The following is a 13,941-nucleotide window of genomic DNA, read 5'->3' on the forward strand; positions in this document are numbered from 1 at the left end:
TGATAGCCACAGGTGACCAAGAGGATGAAAGCTCTTCATCAAGGCTGGAGCAGCAGAGGGATAAAGGTGGCTGGGGCTCAGATGGAATCATGGAGGCACTACACCCGGCTTCAAACTCTCTGACCCCAAACTTCTGACCATGGTTGAAAAATAACCCTCTCTTTGGGAAAACCACTGTAGTTGGGTTTCTGATAAGTGTGGACTTACACAATCCTAACTGAAAGTCCTGGTCAGCAAACAGGATGCATCCTCAGCAATCTCTAGAATGTTAATAGGTGCTCGGTAAACGCATGATGAATAAATCAAAGAGTAAATGAATGGATTAGCAACAGAATATACAAGTACTAGATCATACAGAGAAGTTGCCCTTAGGAAAATGTAATACTTACAGCTACATTTACGTGCTCAGCACCTACCATATGCCCTACATTCTCTCAGTAATCTTCACAACTCTTGGAGGTTACTGTTGTCATTTTTATTTCACAGCTCAGGAACTGAGAGGCTTGAGGAGGCTGAGCTAACTTGCCTGGGAACTCATAGCTGGGATGTGGTGGGGCTAGGGTTTGAATCCCAATCTAGGTAACTTTGAAGCTGTGCTCCCTCTCTTAGGCCAAGCTACTGCCATAATTAACTGCTCACTGGGCACTTGAGCCAATGCTAGTAAATAGTTAGAGAAATTTTGGCTGGAACTCCAGCCTCACAACCCCCAAGCTATATGAGTACGGACAATTCTTTCCTGCCTCTCAGTTTCCTCATTTGTAAGAAAGATAAAAATGGCACCTTCTTCTTCCTAGGCTTGCTATATTAAATGTGACATGCTTACATCAAATGTTTAGCAGAGTACTAGTAAAGGCTCAAGAAATATTGCCCGTCAGCATTACTTTTATCATCATCTTGAAAAACCCCTGCAAGAATCTATGAAAAGAAACAGGGCTGGCCCCAAACAAAAGGCTCCAGAGGAGGCACTGGGATGAGCTGGGGCCTTGCAGCTGTCGAAGCCTTTGTGTTTTTTAACTTTGGGGACTTTGGGCTAACTTCTCCACTGGCATCCCCTTTAGAGCACAGATCATCATAGGTCTCAGAAATGCCTGTTAGATTTCTCTTCCTTGCTTGAAGTTCTAACAATTCGCTGAATTCATTGTCATTCCATGCTGAGGGAGTGTCCCTTGGAGCCTGGAGGCTCACCCCATAATCCCACACAGGTGTCAGACAATGTCTGACGGGCAGAGAACATTGTGCTCCTGTCTGGCTCCCTGCCGGTCCCACCTTAGCACCGGGAGCAGCCTGGGAGTTGGACGTGTCTGAGGCGAGATGTGGGGCCTGATTTGAGTCTGAGATGCTAATCTGCCCAACTGAAGGTTTCACGTCTGTCTGGCATACACAGGCACGCGAAATCTGAAGAGTCAGTTACAGCTCTGAGTAGGCGGGGTGGGGTCCCCGGGCATTGAATATAGGTAGGGCCAGATGCCTACCCTGACAAAGCAGGCATGGCAAATCCCACAGGGCCCTGGACCACTCAAGAGATTGAGTGTGGGAAAGAATGAGGCAGGAAATTGTTATATAATGCTGGGTCTTTGGAATCAGGGCTCTGTTTGAAAAGCAGATCTTATGCTTATTATACTTCAGTGGCTTGAAGTATATTACTCAACCTCTCTTAGAAGCAATTTTCTCATGTCAAAGTGGGAAAAATAATAGTACTTACAGTTGTTATGAGTATTAAAGGAGATTTTAAAAAAATTTTTTACTTTATGTTCTGAGATACATGTGGAGAACATGCAGGTTTGTTACATAGGTATACATGTGTCATGGTGGTTTGCTGCACATATCAACCCATCATCTAGGTTTTAAGCCCCGCATGCCTTAGGTATTTGTCCTAATACTCTCCCCTCCCCTTGCCCCTCACCCCCTGAAAGGCCCTGGTGTGTGAAGAGATAATTTAATAAAGCTTTCAGCATAGTGTTTGGAAAATTGTTAGTGCTCAATACATACGATAATCATATTAGCATCTAATATATGTAAGCTGAAAGCTACAAAAGCTCTGAACAATCAGTGAGAAACTGTTGTGTGCTCTGGGAGGGATACTGGACTGTATTTTATATTTTTATTGCTGCTTACATATCCCCTAATGGTGTTAGGACTGAGCAGAAATGGTGCTGTAATTCTTAAACATATCTAATTCTTTTTTTTTTTATTTTTTTGAAATGGATGTTCGCTCATTGGCCAGGCTGGAGTGCAATGACTCAATCTCGGCTCACTGCAACCTCTGCCTTCTAGGTTCAAGCAATTCTCCCATCTCAGCCTCCCAAGTAGCTGGGATTACAGGCGCCCACCACCATGCCCAGCTAATTTTTGTATTTTTAGTAGTGATGGTGTTTCACCATGTTGGCCAGGCTGATCTTGAACTTCTGACCTCAGGTGCTCCACCCACACAAAGTGCTGGGATTACAGGTGTGAGCCACCACATCTGGCCCTCTAATTCTTAAAGTACAAGTTTTGTCAGTGCCTGCTGTCTACTCAGCACTGTTTGTTGTTCTGAATAAATAAAATTATGTGATATAATGCCTGCTTTCAAAGGATGTTCAATGTAAAGGTAGAAACAACACAAGCAAAGATAAAAATTGTATAAAAATGTAAAGAGCCTAAGATAAGTTCTATCACCAAACACTAATCTGGGTGGCAGTGACCGTAGTCCTTGAGATAATTCCAAAAATACAGAGTTCCAGGAGGAGTGGAAGGAATGCCTCTGCTCTGGCTGGCTCCCGGGTGCCCAGCAGGTAGCCTTTTGTACAGTGATTCAGAGGCCCAGGCTTTTCCCATCTGTTACTCCACAATTCCCCTAGGGCTGCAGAGACTTCTGGATCTCTCCTGCAGGACCACACAGGGGGCTTTCACGGCCCAGCCCAGAAGTGGAACACTTCTTTCCACTAGCACTCAATATTCAGTCACACAGCCATTCCTAACTGCAGGGGAGGCTGAGGAATGCAGTCTAGCCAGGTATCCAGGAAGACTACGGACATCCATGAGCTCTCACAGTCTGTGCCACCTAAGGCAAGACTCAAACCACTCATCCAAGAACAAAACGGATTGAGACAGTTAGCTCTAAAGGCTGACCCCATATGGAGAGCTGTAGGGCCCAACATTGACAGAGATACAGCAGCCTTGGTCGTAATTTTAGAAGAAGTAGGTACCTGAATGGCCAGTTGTACAGATGGAAAATAGCAGTCTGAAACAGAGAACTCCAGGCTGTGACTAAGTCATTAGGAGCACCGTAACCGGAGGCTCTTCCTTCCACCCCATTCCAATCCCCCTGAAAAAAACAAACTTATCCTATGCAGCAAGATCTTTGCCAGTGAGTCACAGAGCGGAGGCACCAGGCTGGAGCTTGAAGGATGCTGCCAAGATGCTTTGACCGTAAAAATGTTTACAACATGGCTCAATTCAGCCCAGACAGGAAAGGGATAAAAAGAGAAAACAAAAGAAGTGTCACCCTGTGGCTGCAGCTGCACACAGACAGATCGCCCCTGGCAAATTGCTGGTCCTGAGCAAACAGCCTTGAGAAGCAGGCAGGGGAGGGAGGTTAAGAGGACTGAACCACAGACACCTTGAACTCAGAAGATCCAAAACCACCCTGTATTCCATTTCCTGGTAAACTGCACCCCCATCTAGTAAGCTGCCTGAGTTAGAAAGGTGGGTGTCATCACTGATTCTCCACTCAGTCACCAAGCCCCGTGGATCTGAATTATCTCTCACATCCCTTCCAATCTACCTACCCCTATATCCCTGCCTTAGCTCAGGGTCCCCCACTTCCTCACCTGGGCTAACAGATCTACAACTTGACTCCAGTTTTCCCTCCTTCCATAATTCATTTAGTCCTCTAACAGATATTTATTGAGCATTCGGACACTAGGATGGTCACAGATACTAGGATATCTGCCTTCCCAATGTCCTTTATCACCTTCTTCCTTACCAACTGAATCCCAGTTTGGTCAGGAAAGTAACATGCACCAACAAAAAAAAATCACCTTCACAGCCTTCTTTGCAAGTAGAGGCTACCTAGGCAGATATCTCTAGAAATGGCATCTTTCCTTGAATGTAAAAAAAAAAGAGGGGGTGGGGAGGCTTCCAAGGAAAAAGCCTTAGCCCTTTTCTCCTTTCAGCATGGAGTATGGACGTGACGCCTGGAGATGTAGCACCCACCTTATAATCATGAGGAAGAATGCCACGTGTGGAGGATGGTGCCGCAGGAATCTGGAAGAGCTGGATCCTGGACGACTTGCTCAAGCAGCTGCACGTTCCTCCTGCCACCTACTTCTGGATATTGTGTTAGGTGGGTGTCTTCATTTCCTGCTGCTGCTGTAACAAATTACCACAAACTTAGTGGCTTAAAACAACATATATTTATCTCTTCCAGTTCTAGAGGTTAGAAGTGCAAAATCAGTTTTTTGGGGTTAAACCTAGGTGTTGGCAGAGCTGGTTCCTTCTGTTTCCTCTGAAGGAAGAATCCTTTTCCTTGGCTCTTTTGATTTCTAGTGGCCACGTTTGTGCCTCAGCTTGTGGCCTCTCGCTTTATCTTCCAAGTACATCCCTGCAATCTCTGCTTTCGTCATCATGCCTCTTCTCCTCTCTGGCTCCTGCTGCATCCTTGTTTTAAGGACCCTTGTGAGAACATCAGGACAATCAGGATACAGCAGAGACATGAGGATAATCCAAGATAATCCTCCCATTTCAAGAGCCTTAATTTAATCACATCTGAAAAGTCCCTTTTGCCATGTAAGGAATCATATTCCCAGGTTACAAAAATTAGGACAAGGACATCTTTGAGGGCCATTATTCAGCCTACCACAGGAGGAAAAAACAAACTGTTTACTTGTATCAACTACTATTTTAGCATTGCCTACGGCTCCCAACTCAGAGTTGAAGGTGACCAGAGCTGATACCACTGCCCGCTGTGTCCCAGGCACTGGCACTGTGCTCAGTGCTGGAGATGTTCCAACCAGGCTGAGGACCTCTAGCACAGAGTCTGCCATCTGTGTTTGCAGCTATGTATTTGCTTTTGACTGCCTTCTGTGAACTCCACAGGGCAGGAGATGGGTGACTTACTCTTTTCTGTGGTCTCACACCAACCTAGGGCCTGACAATTGCAATGCTCAAATAATGTTGGTTAAGCAATGAACGCAAAAGCTCAACAATGAACGCAAAACTCAGCAATGAACACAAAAACTCAGCAATGAATGCAAAAACTCAGCAATGAACGCACGACTCAGCTACCAACTCCTAAAGACAAAAGCCTAAGTTAATTCTAAGCATCACTGAATAGAATTGTGGAGGCTATTGATTAAACACTCTGTCCCAGCAATCCCCAAAAAGAATTCCATGGAACAGATGCTGGATAAAGCAAAGGCGGAAGGTTCCCTGAGACAAAAATGTTTCGAAAATCCATATGACTGCCTCTTAAAGTTTCAACTCTGAGATGTTCGATAATGAAGAAATCTGCTTAACTTCAACTCACCATTTCCCAAGCTTACTTGGTACAATATCTATTTTTACCTTGAACACACATTAATCTCCTATGGAAACAGGGTTCCTTGGCACACACTTTGTGAAGCACTGCTCCACCCTTCTCAGGACTGGTCTGGGAACTAAGTCAGTCCAAGGCCTGCAGGTGGACTCAGCAGGTGATCAGGCTAAAAGTGGACTAAAGCTGCCAAACATAGGAGCAGCCATTGTCAGGAAGGGCTTTGGGGTGGAGCTGGACTTCCAAGGCTGGGTGGCACTTGTCCTGGCATTGGGGAAAGGGGATACAGTCCACATTTACCCCAAAGCCTGTTTGGCTTATTCCAAATGGCCCAAGTACAGATTCAATGAACCCAGAGGAACAGTGTCAAGCAAGGGCACCCAAAGGCATTTTTCTTGAATGCCCTGATCCCAAGCCAGCTGACCATTCCCCGGCTACCTCCAGCCAAATGGCAGCTAGAGCATGAGGACCTGATCCCCTCCACAACAGCCTTCCTGGATGGGGACTTCCTTTGCTCTGCTGTAAGAATCCATGTGACTCTGTGGCCCCTCTGCATTCAGATACATCTGCGTTAAGAGAATGACTGCTCTCTGCTTTCGCTTAGCAGCCAGCCTTGACCAGGCTCCAGGGAAGTCCCTCACCCCTCCCACCTCATGCACAAACATTTTCTGGTCTGCCTCAGGGCTCTGTATTCATTAAGGGACATTTGTCTATGAAATAACAAAGCTCAACATGATGTTGAAGATCCTCTTCTGTGGTTTTCATATTGATATCTGCAGAGCCCTGGGGGCTCATCAGGGACACCCTGGGGTCCACTAATACAGACATGGGGCAGCTGCTGGAGGCTCCACTTTCACCATTTTTGTATTGAACTCCATGAATGTTCATATCAGTGAAAGAATTCATTTGTATCCCGTATAAATAATTTTTTAAAAATTTCAAACCACATTCCCTTGGTCAAGGTCTTTGTACTGCAGATAGGAAAACTGAGTACAAGAGAAGGAAAGTAAGCACCCAAGGTTGCAGAGCAAATTAAAGGCACAGTTAGAAGGGACTCCAGGTCTCTTGACTCCCAGTTTCCATCATACTGTGTGGTTCCCAGCATGGGTGGCACCAGACCAGAATAGAGCATTTGAAGCAAAATCTTTAAGAGACATACTTTTTTCCCCCCAATTCCCCAAATTTACTACATTGATAGGTAGGAATTTTAACTTTTGTAGGATATAAAAAGTGGCATAAAATAGACTTTCACAAATAAATTTGGATTGCAATAAGGAGCATGCTTCCTAAAGGAACTCCCCAGGGACCCCATTTGGTAAGTTAACTACTTTACCTTCCCTCTATTGGAAGGTTCTACTGGCTATAAAATGAATTTTCATATAAGGATCTCCTTCCATCCTCCAACCCTCCCAAACCCTATCCACCTCTCTTCTCACCAGCTTCTTGGTCATTTTTTAGCAACATTACCCTAGCCAAGGAAAGAAAAGTATTTTTAATCCTGAGAAGGCTTAAAACATGGAATATGTCCTGTATGTACATATTCCAAAATAGTTAAGCACTTTCCATCCCACAAAGAGTAGGTACTAGCCCAGTCTACTTCCTGATCCAACCCTTCTACCCCACCCACCATCTCCAACTCAGGATAAATCAATAAAAAGGACTCTCTTTACTTTTCAGAACACATGGTAAAGAGAATATACATCTATAGGAAATTTAAGACACAGTAATCCTCAATTTGTCAACTTCAGGACTTTTGTCAGGAAAGGCTTTGTGAAATTTCAGTAGGGTCACGGGACCCACCATTTGTTTCAATCGAGCATGCACTCTCTCCTGCTCCTTTCCTGCACCCTTCTCGCTTTGACGACTCTCTTATTTGGGTAAAAATTACCATTTGTTTTCAGGGAAGTACACTCTCTACGAGACTGGAATTGTGGCCGTAAAACAAAACGAGGATCTGAAGCTCAAAATGGGTAAGTAATCTACTCAAGGTCACACAGTAAGTAAGGGGTGAAGCCCAAATTCAGATCTGGGTTTCAGACTCCAATGCTCATATTTTCTCCACTTGGGCCTTAGCCTCCAAGACATGTAATATTAACAACATGGTCTAACATTCTTGGAGGTCTTGCTATGTGCTAGGCACTGTGCAAAACTGCTGTCCTGGAAGAAGTATAAAAATAAACACACCTCAGCAAGGAAAAGGAGGACCTTTTGGATTTTCAATCTCTCTCTGTCCTTCAGTTGAGACATGCAAAAAACAATCATCCATCTCTGGAACTTACAATTGAATGGTATAAGATCCACAGACACAGGCAACCAATTGAATAGCCATCTTTATAATCTGACCTCTTGAATTTGAAAGAAAGAAACATGATCCTTTTAACTCTTCAGATGTCTCCCAGCATATCACATCCTGTGCTCTTGCCAGATCACAGAAATAAATGGCAACATCACTTTCGCAGTACCTGTCTGAATACTGGATGTGGACTGCATCCTAGATATTACCTCCCCCCATGACAATCAAGCATACCAGATATTTTAGGAGAGTTCCAGATTCAGCCATCTGTCCTGTTATCCACATAAGTGGGTTGTTGAACCATGCAGTTACCATATAAAAACCCCACAGACCTGCTCAAATAGTTAACGTGAACCTCATGTCACCAAAACCTATAGTTTCAGTATGGGCTTGAACTTGCCCCTGGAATTGCTTGAATTTATGACTATTTCAGAGGGGTCGGTTTTCAAGTTGCAGTTCAGGATCTCAGAGGCTGGCATGAACCTTTTCTCTCTTTAACAGGTTGGTTTCAGAAATCAAAGATTCCAAAGATTGAAGTGTCATCTGTGTTTTGTAGGCAAGTATCTACTTAATCACTACTTCATTGCCTGAGGAGAGACTCATAATGTGTGCATGTATTCCAAAAGAATTTGGTTTCCCAGTTGGCAATAAATATCATAAGTTTCCAAAATGGGCATGTTGAGGCATTTGACATATCACGCTGCAGATCTAAGAACAAGACAAAGGGTGTTTGTATGCCAGAACAGAATGGTGGGGAAGCTAAGGACACCCAAAGTTCTCTCATCTAAAGATACTTCACTGCCACCATTTCCATTTTACTACCTTAGTCACCAAAAATTCTACCCACCATGAACGTCCAGGCCCCCCTTCCCTTAGGTTAAAGCAATCCTAGTGTATACATCAGTGATGAATATTCACTGGGCTTCAGGACCCAGGAAAGCCAGCCAGAGGGAAAAGTATTTATGCAAAGGCTAAGGCATAGTCAATCAAAAATGTAAGAGTTAGTTTATAGGGATCAGAAGAGGAGAAGCAACTGCACATTCAGTGTTTCTCTAGCTCCAATTCTACTAGAGAAATTGTTCCAATCTTCCTAGAAAAAATGCCAGAATTTGTTCTCCCTACACTGTCATTTAACCCCTTTGGAGTCACTAGACAATATCAGATGTGCACAAGAACAAGCCTTCTATTGCTCTTTGACTTCTGCCCCATCAGGAATATTTGCTGTCCCCACTTCTGCTGTCCCCAAAGCCACCTCTAGCTACCTTGTCATTATCACTGCTAGCCTTAGTCTCCTAGCCTTGCCAGAAAGACCTCCTTCCACTCTATTCTCAGCACTTATTTCCTGAAAACCCAATCAAGAGCCTCTCAGTGTTGGGTTGGAAAAGTGACACATATCTGATGTATTGAACATCACTCACCCTCTTATGACTGTCTCATGCCCCTGAAACAAACCTATGCACCTCTACTATTTATCTAGGGTGAATTCTAATACAGAGTTTTTCTTGATTCCTCCTATAACTCACCCCACTGTCCTTCCAAGCTCATCTGAATAATGTTTCCATTATCTCATTTAATCACCACCGCAACAACACAAGATAGATTATCTCTATGTAGGTCATCCCTTACATCCCTGGTGTTTCTCTAAGACACACCACCATCCTGGGAGTAAAATGAGGCAAGTTAAAAAGATTAAACTGCATGTCTCTGATTTTAGCCACCCCTCCCCTCTTTCAAGATCTCAGGTACTCCTGAGAGTTCCCTCTTCCAAGGGGGCCACTTCTCCCGTGCTCACAAACGAGCTTCACCGTCCTCCAGTTACCAGACTTTTGCTGCCTTTAAACCAATTTAAAGGACCAGATTTATTGAATAGAATAATGTCAGAGAGGGTGCTGTATTGGCTTACCACTACCACCTCCAGTGCTGTCTTTTACTTCTGCCCCCTGAATCCTCCCAAGCTCTTAGTGCCTGCAGTGGCCATCAAATTTGTCAACATGCCACAATGTCAGTCATTGGGAAATCATGACCAAACTAGCCAGGATTCTTAGGGTGGCAAGTGACAGACACCCAAGTCAAGGTGAATAAGCAGAAAAGGGACGTTTTTAGGTCACATCACTGAAGAAACTTGGGGTAGTGCAGTATTCAGGAATCTCGGTCCCCTCCCTCTCTCCTCTCTGCTCTGCTTTGTGCTAGCTTTATTCCCAAACAAGCTCCCTCCTTATGGTGGCAACATTGGTCAGTGTGACTGTCAGCTCCAAATTTATTGCTATGCATAGCAGGAAAAAGGAGAAAATAGTTCTGGAATAATAATCATGGCAAGGTCTCTGATTGCCTCAGTTTGTGTAACATACTCATCCTTCAACCAATCACTGTGACCAGAAGAAGATAAACTTTAGGTCATCTGCCCACCCCTGGGAACACACATAGTTATAGGAGAGTGTTGGTTTCACCTAAACTAAATAGAATAGTTTCCATAGAGGAAAGAAAGATTCTGTCACTAAAATAAGAGGGAGAAGAATGCCAGGAAAGCAAAAGCAAGATATTCCCAAATAGACTTCATTCCAAGATCTTACATCTCTCTTTACTCCTTTAGGCTTGCTGAGAAACTGGGGTAAAACAAGATTTGCAAGTATGGGAGTGAGGACATCAATGGACGCTGTGTGAAGAGTGGGACCTGGAATATCAGGAGAAAAAGTAGGGACAGCTGTTGATTCCAATTCAAATTGGCCTTGGACAAGTTTCTCTACCTGGGCCTCTGATCCTCATTCATGAGCAGATTGGTCTAAATCATTGCCTTAACCCATGGCCCTTGATCTCACCAAAGCTTCATAATTGTACTATGATCAAACTTGAGCACTGAAATATTAAAACCTATTTCCATGCTGCTCTTCTTAACTATGCCCAGATATGAACATTTTAGCAGCTCAGAAGCAATGCCAATAGTCTTGCTGACAATCTTTCAGTCAAAAATTTGTCCTCTGAGTTAAAAGATGTTTATTACATCTTAGAATCAATAAAGCAGTTCTCCTTTTCAAATATGTTGATATATATATAATATATATAACAATATGTATATGAATATGTTCCATAAACCTTCACAATTTTTCTAAGTTGGTCATCATGCAGAAACGTTGTTCCAATTAAACAAGATGGCCCCAAATTCCTTCCTTCTCTAAAAAATCTATGGTTTTATGGTTTCTTTTCAGTTGGAAAATGGTGTCACCTCTCAGTATTCTACACCTATGAGAAAACCAATTTTTATCATAGAATCATAAATGAACACCTCAATCTATCTTATGGCAGTTTTAGCCGATTAAAAGTATGATGCCATTAAAAAAGGAAAAAAGCACAGTGCCTAAACTTCATACTTATGAGGATGGCTATAATAAAAAAAGACAGATAATATAAGTGTTGGGGAGGATTGGAACCTTCATACAGTGCAGGCAGGAATATAAAACGGTGTAGCCACTTTTGTAAACAGTCTGGCAGTTTCTCTAAATGTTAAACATAGAGTTACCCTATCAGCCTGCAATTTTATTCCTAAGTATAAACCTAACAGAAATCAAAACATATGTCCACACAAAAACTTGGACATGAATGTTCAGAGCAGCATTATTCACAATAGCCAAAAATTGGAAACAATCCAAATGTCTATCAACTAGTGGATTAATAAATAAAACACAGTAATTCATACAATCAAATACTATTAGGCCATAAAAAAGAATGAAGTACTGATACGTGCCACAGCATGGATGAACCTTGAAAACATTATGCTAAGTAAAAGAAATGAGTCACAAAAGAACACATATTGTATGATTCCATTTATATGAATTGTCCAAAACAGGCAAATCTATAGAAACAGAGAATAGATTAGTGGTTGTCAGGTGCTGGACGAAGGGGATAAACAGTAAATGACTGCTAGTTGGTATGAAGTTTTTTGGAGGAGTGATGAATATATTCTAAAATTGATTGTGCATTGTGCTGGTGGTTGTACAGGTCTATGAGTATACTAAACACCATTCAACTTTACACTTTCAATGGGTGCGCTGTATAGTATGTGAATTACAGCTCAAGAAAGCTTTTTTTTTTTTTTTTAAGTATTGTGACTAAGATCTGGTTGGCAAACAAATTAATACTGCTTGTCAACTACATTTAATTAATGAGAGGATATGAGGATTTTTTTTCCCTGCACAATTTCCATTCCCCCTTCTGCTATGCTATGATATATTTTTTTCCTCTAATTGCCTCTTTTTCTTCCTTGTAAGTTTTTATTTCTATAGGTTTTTGTGAATAGGTGATATTTGGTTACATGAATAAGTGCTTTAGTAGGGATTTGTGAGATTTTGGTGCACCTGTCACCCGAGTGGTATATACTGAACCCGATTTCTAGTCTTATTCCTCATCTGCTTCCCACCCTTTCCCCCGAGTCCCCAAAGTCCATTGTGTCATTCCTGTGCTTTTGCATCCTCATAGTTTAGCTCCCACTTATGAGTGAGAACATAGGATGTTTGGTTTTTCTAGTCCTGAGTTACTTCACTTAGAGTAATAGTCTCCAATCCCACCTAGGTTGCTGCGAATGCCATTCATTCATTCCTTTTTATGGCTGAGTAGTATTCCATCACATAAACATACCACAGTTACTTTATCCACTCATTGATTGATGGGCATTTGTGCTGGTTCCACATTTTTGAAGTTGCAAATTGTTATGCTATGATATTGTTTGGGAGGAAGCACTGCACAGCATTTCCCATTTTATGTGTTACCTGTGAAGCTGCCTTCATCATTTCTACCCCTCTAGACTCTAAGGAGGCAACACATGACCAGGCTAAGCCAGTCAGCACATACCCTTCCCTTGGTGACAGTGATCAGTTCAGCAACAAGCACATGATGCTGTGGGTGACAGTGATTGGCTGAGAGATAGGCATGTGACTCAAATTAGACCAATGAGAGCTAATGAGACTCATCCAGTTGATTTTATTTGAGCTCTTGGGGGTCTCACTCTTCTCTTTCTCCAATGGCTGTGAGTCTGAATGGATGTACAGGGTGCAGTTAACAGCTCCTTGCAAGCATGAAGAAGCAGCCTGGGAATGATGGCAATACAGAATTAAGTAGAACTGAGAGAGGGAAGCAGAGTTCTGCCTGCAAGTCATTTGAGCCCTGATTCCTGCCATGCCTGCAGCCAGATCTTTCCTCTGTACTGTCCCATTATAGAAACTATAAAGTTCCCCATTCTGCATAAACTAAAATGGGTTGGGTTTTCCATCTCTTGTAGCCAAGAGAATCCTAAGTGAAAGAAATAGAGAATGGCTTTCCTAAGCACTGCCTTGAGAAATTGAAGGACACCTTTCTTGTATATTGAAAGAGGGCTCAACTGACTAGAAATTTCTATCCTTGGGGTAGGACCAGAGCTGGGACAGGGAATGTTGGCAACTATGCCACATAGTAGAGGAAATAAAGCCAAAACTGTGTGGTGGTAAATGTCTTGTCTTTACAAGATTATTGTAAAGATTATTGATAATTGATCATACTCCAATCTCCCCACAGAGAAAATGGATTTAGAAATATTTCCAACTCCCACTGCCCAGCAAAATACGGTTGGCCAATGTTTCCCCAGGATATCAGGAAAGCCAGTGCAGTCAGATTCCATCTGATTTGCAAAGCACCAGGTCTTGTGAACACTAATGTGCTGATCAGCTTTCAAAGAACCAACCAAGCCGCAAGCCAAAAAAAAGGAGACTTACATGGGCTTTATCAATCAGTTATCCTTCTGATTAGTATTTAGTTGCACTTTGAGCATTAATTCCTTCAATACAAGTGAACACTTGCAATCCATATGAATATACTCACCCTATAAGGAGATTTGTATTAAGGTAAATACCTGAAGTATTCATGATATTGTGAAACTCAAATCTCCCAAATGAACAATTGAGGTCTTATACACAGCTCAGGAGATAAAGCACCTCAATGGCCTTCTTTGAGGTATGAAGGCTGTGGGCCTATTCACCTTCAAGTTTTGGATTTGACTCACCTTTGGGATTTGAGGATCTAAGCCAAGTTTGTCTACACACAAAACCACGGCTTCTTCACCAGTGTTCTCTGATGCCTGAAACAGTTCCTAGAACAAATTAGGCAGCCA

The 13,941-nt window shown here is 42.7% G+C and overlaps 1 long non-coding RNA gene across 1 annotated transcript in view; it reads right to left on the reverse strand.

Moving 5' to 3' along the window:
- Positions 1–4,333, reverse strand: part of LOC134737619 (uncharacterized) — a 91,597-nt gene extending 87,264 nt beyond the window's left edge. The window contains exon 1 of the long non-coding RNA XR_010122694.1: positions 4,198–4,333. This is a non-coding gene — a long non-coding RNA (uncharacterized LOC134737619). The remainder of the gene's footprint in view (positions 1–4,197) is intronic.
- Between the last annotated feature and the right edge of the window lie 9,608 nt (positions 4,334–13,941).

The sequence above is a fragment of the Pongo pygmaeus genome, chromosome 10 (assembly GCF_028885625.2).
Source record: "Pongo pygmaeus isolate AG05252 chromosome 10, NHGRI_mPonPyg2-v2.0_pri, whole genome shotgun sequence".
In the NCBI taxonomy this organism is placed as follows: domain Eukaryota; kingdom Metazoa; phylum Chordata; class Mammalia; order Primates; family Hominidae; genus Pongo; species Pongo pygmaeus.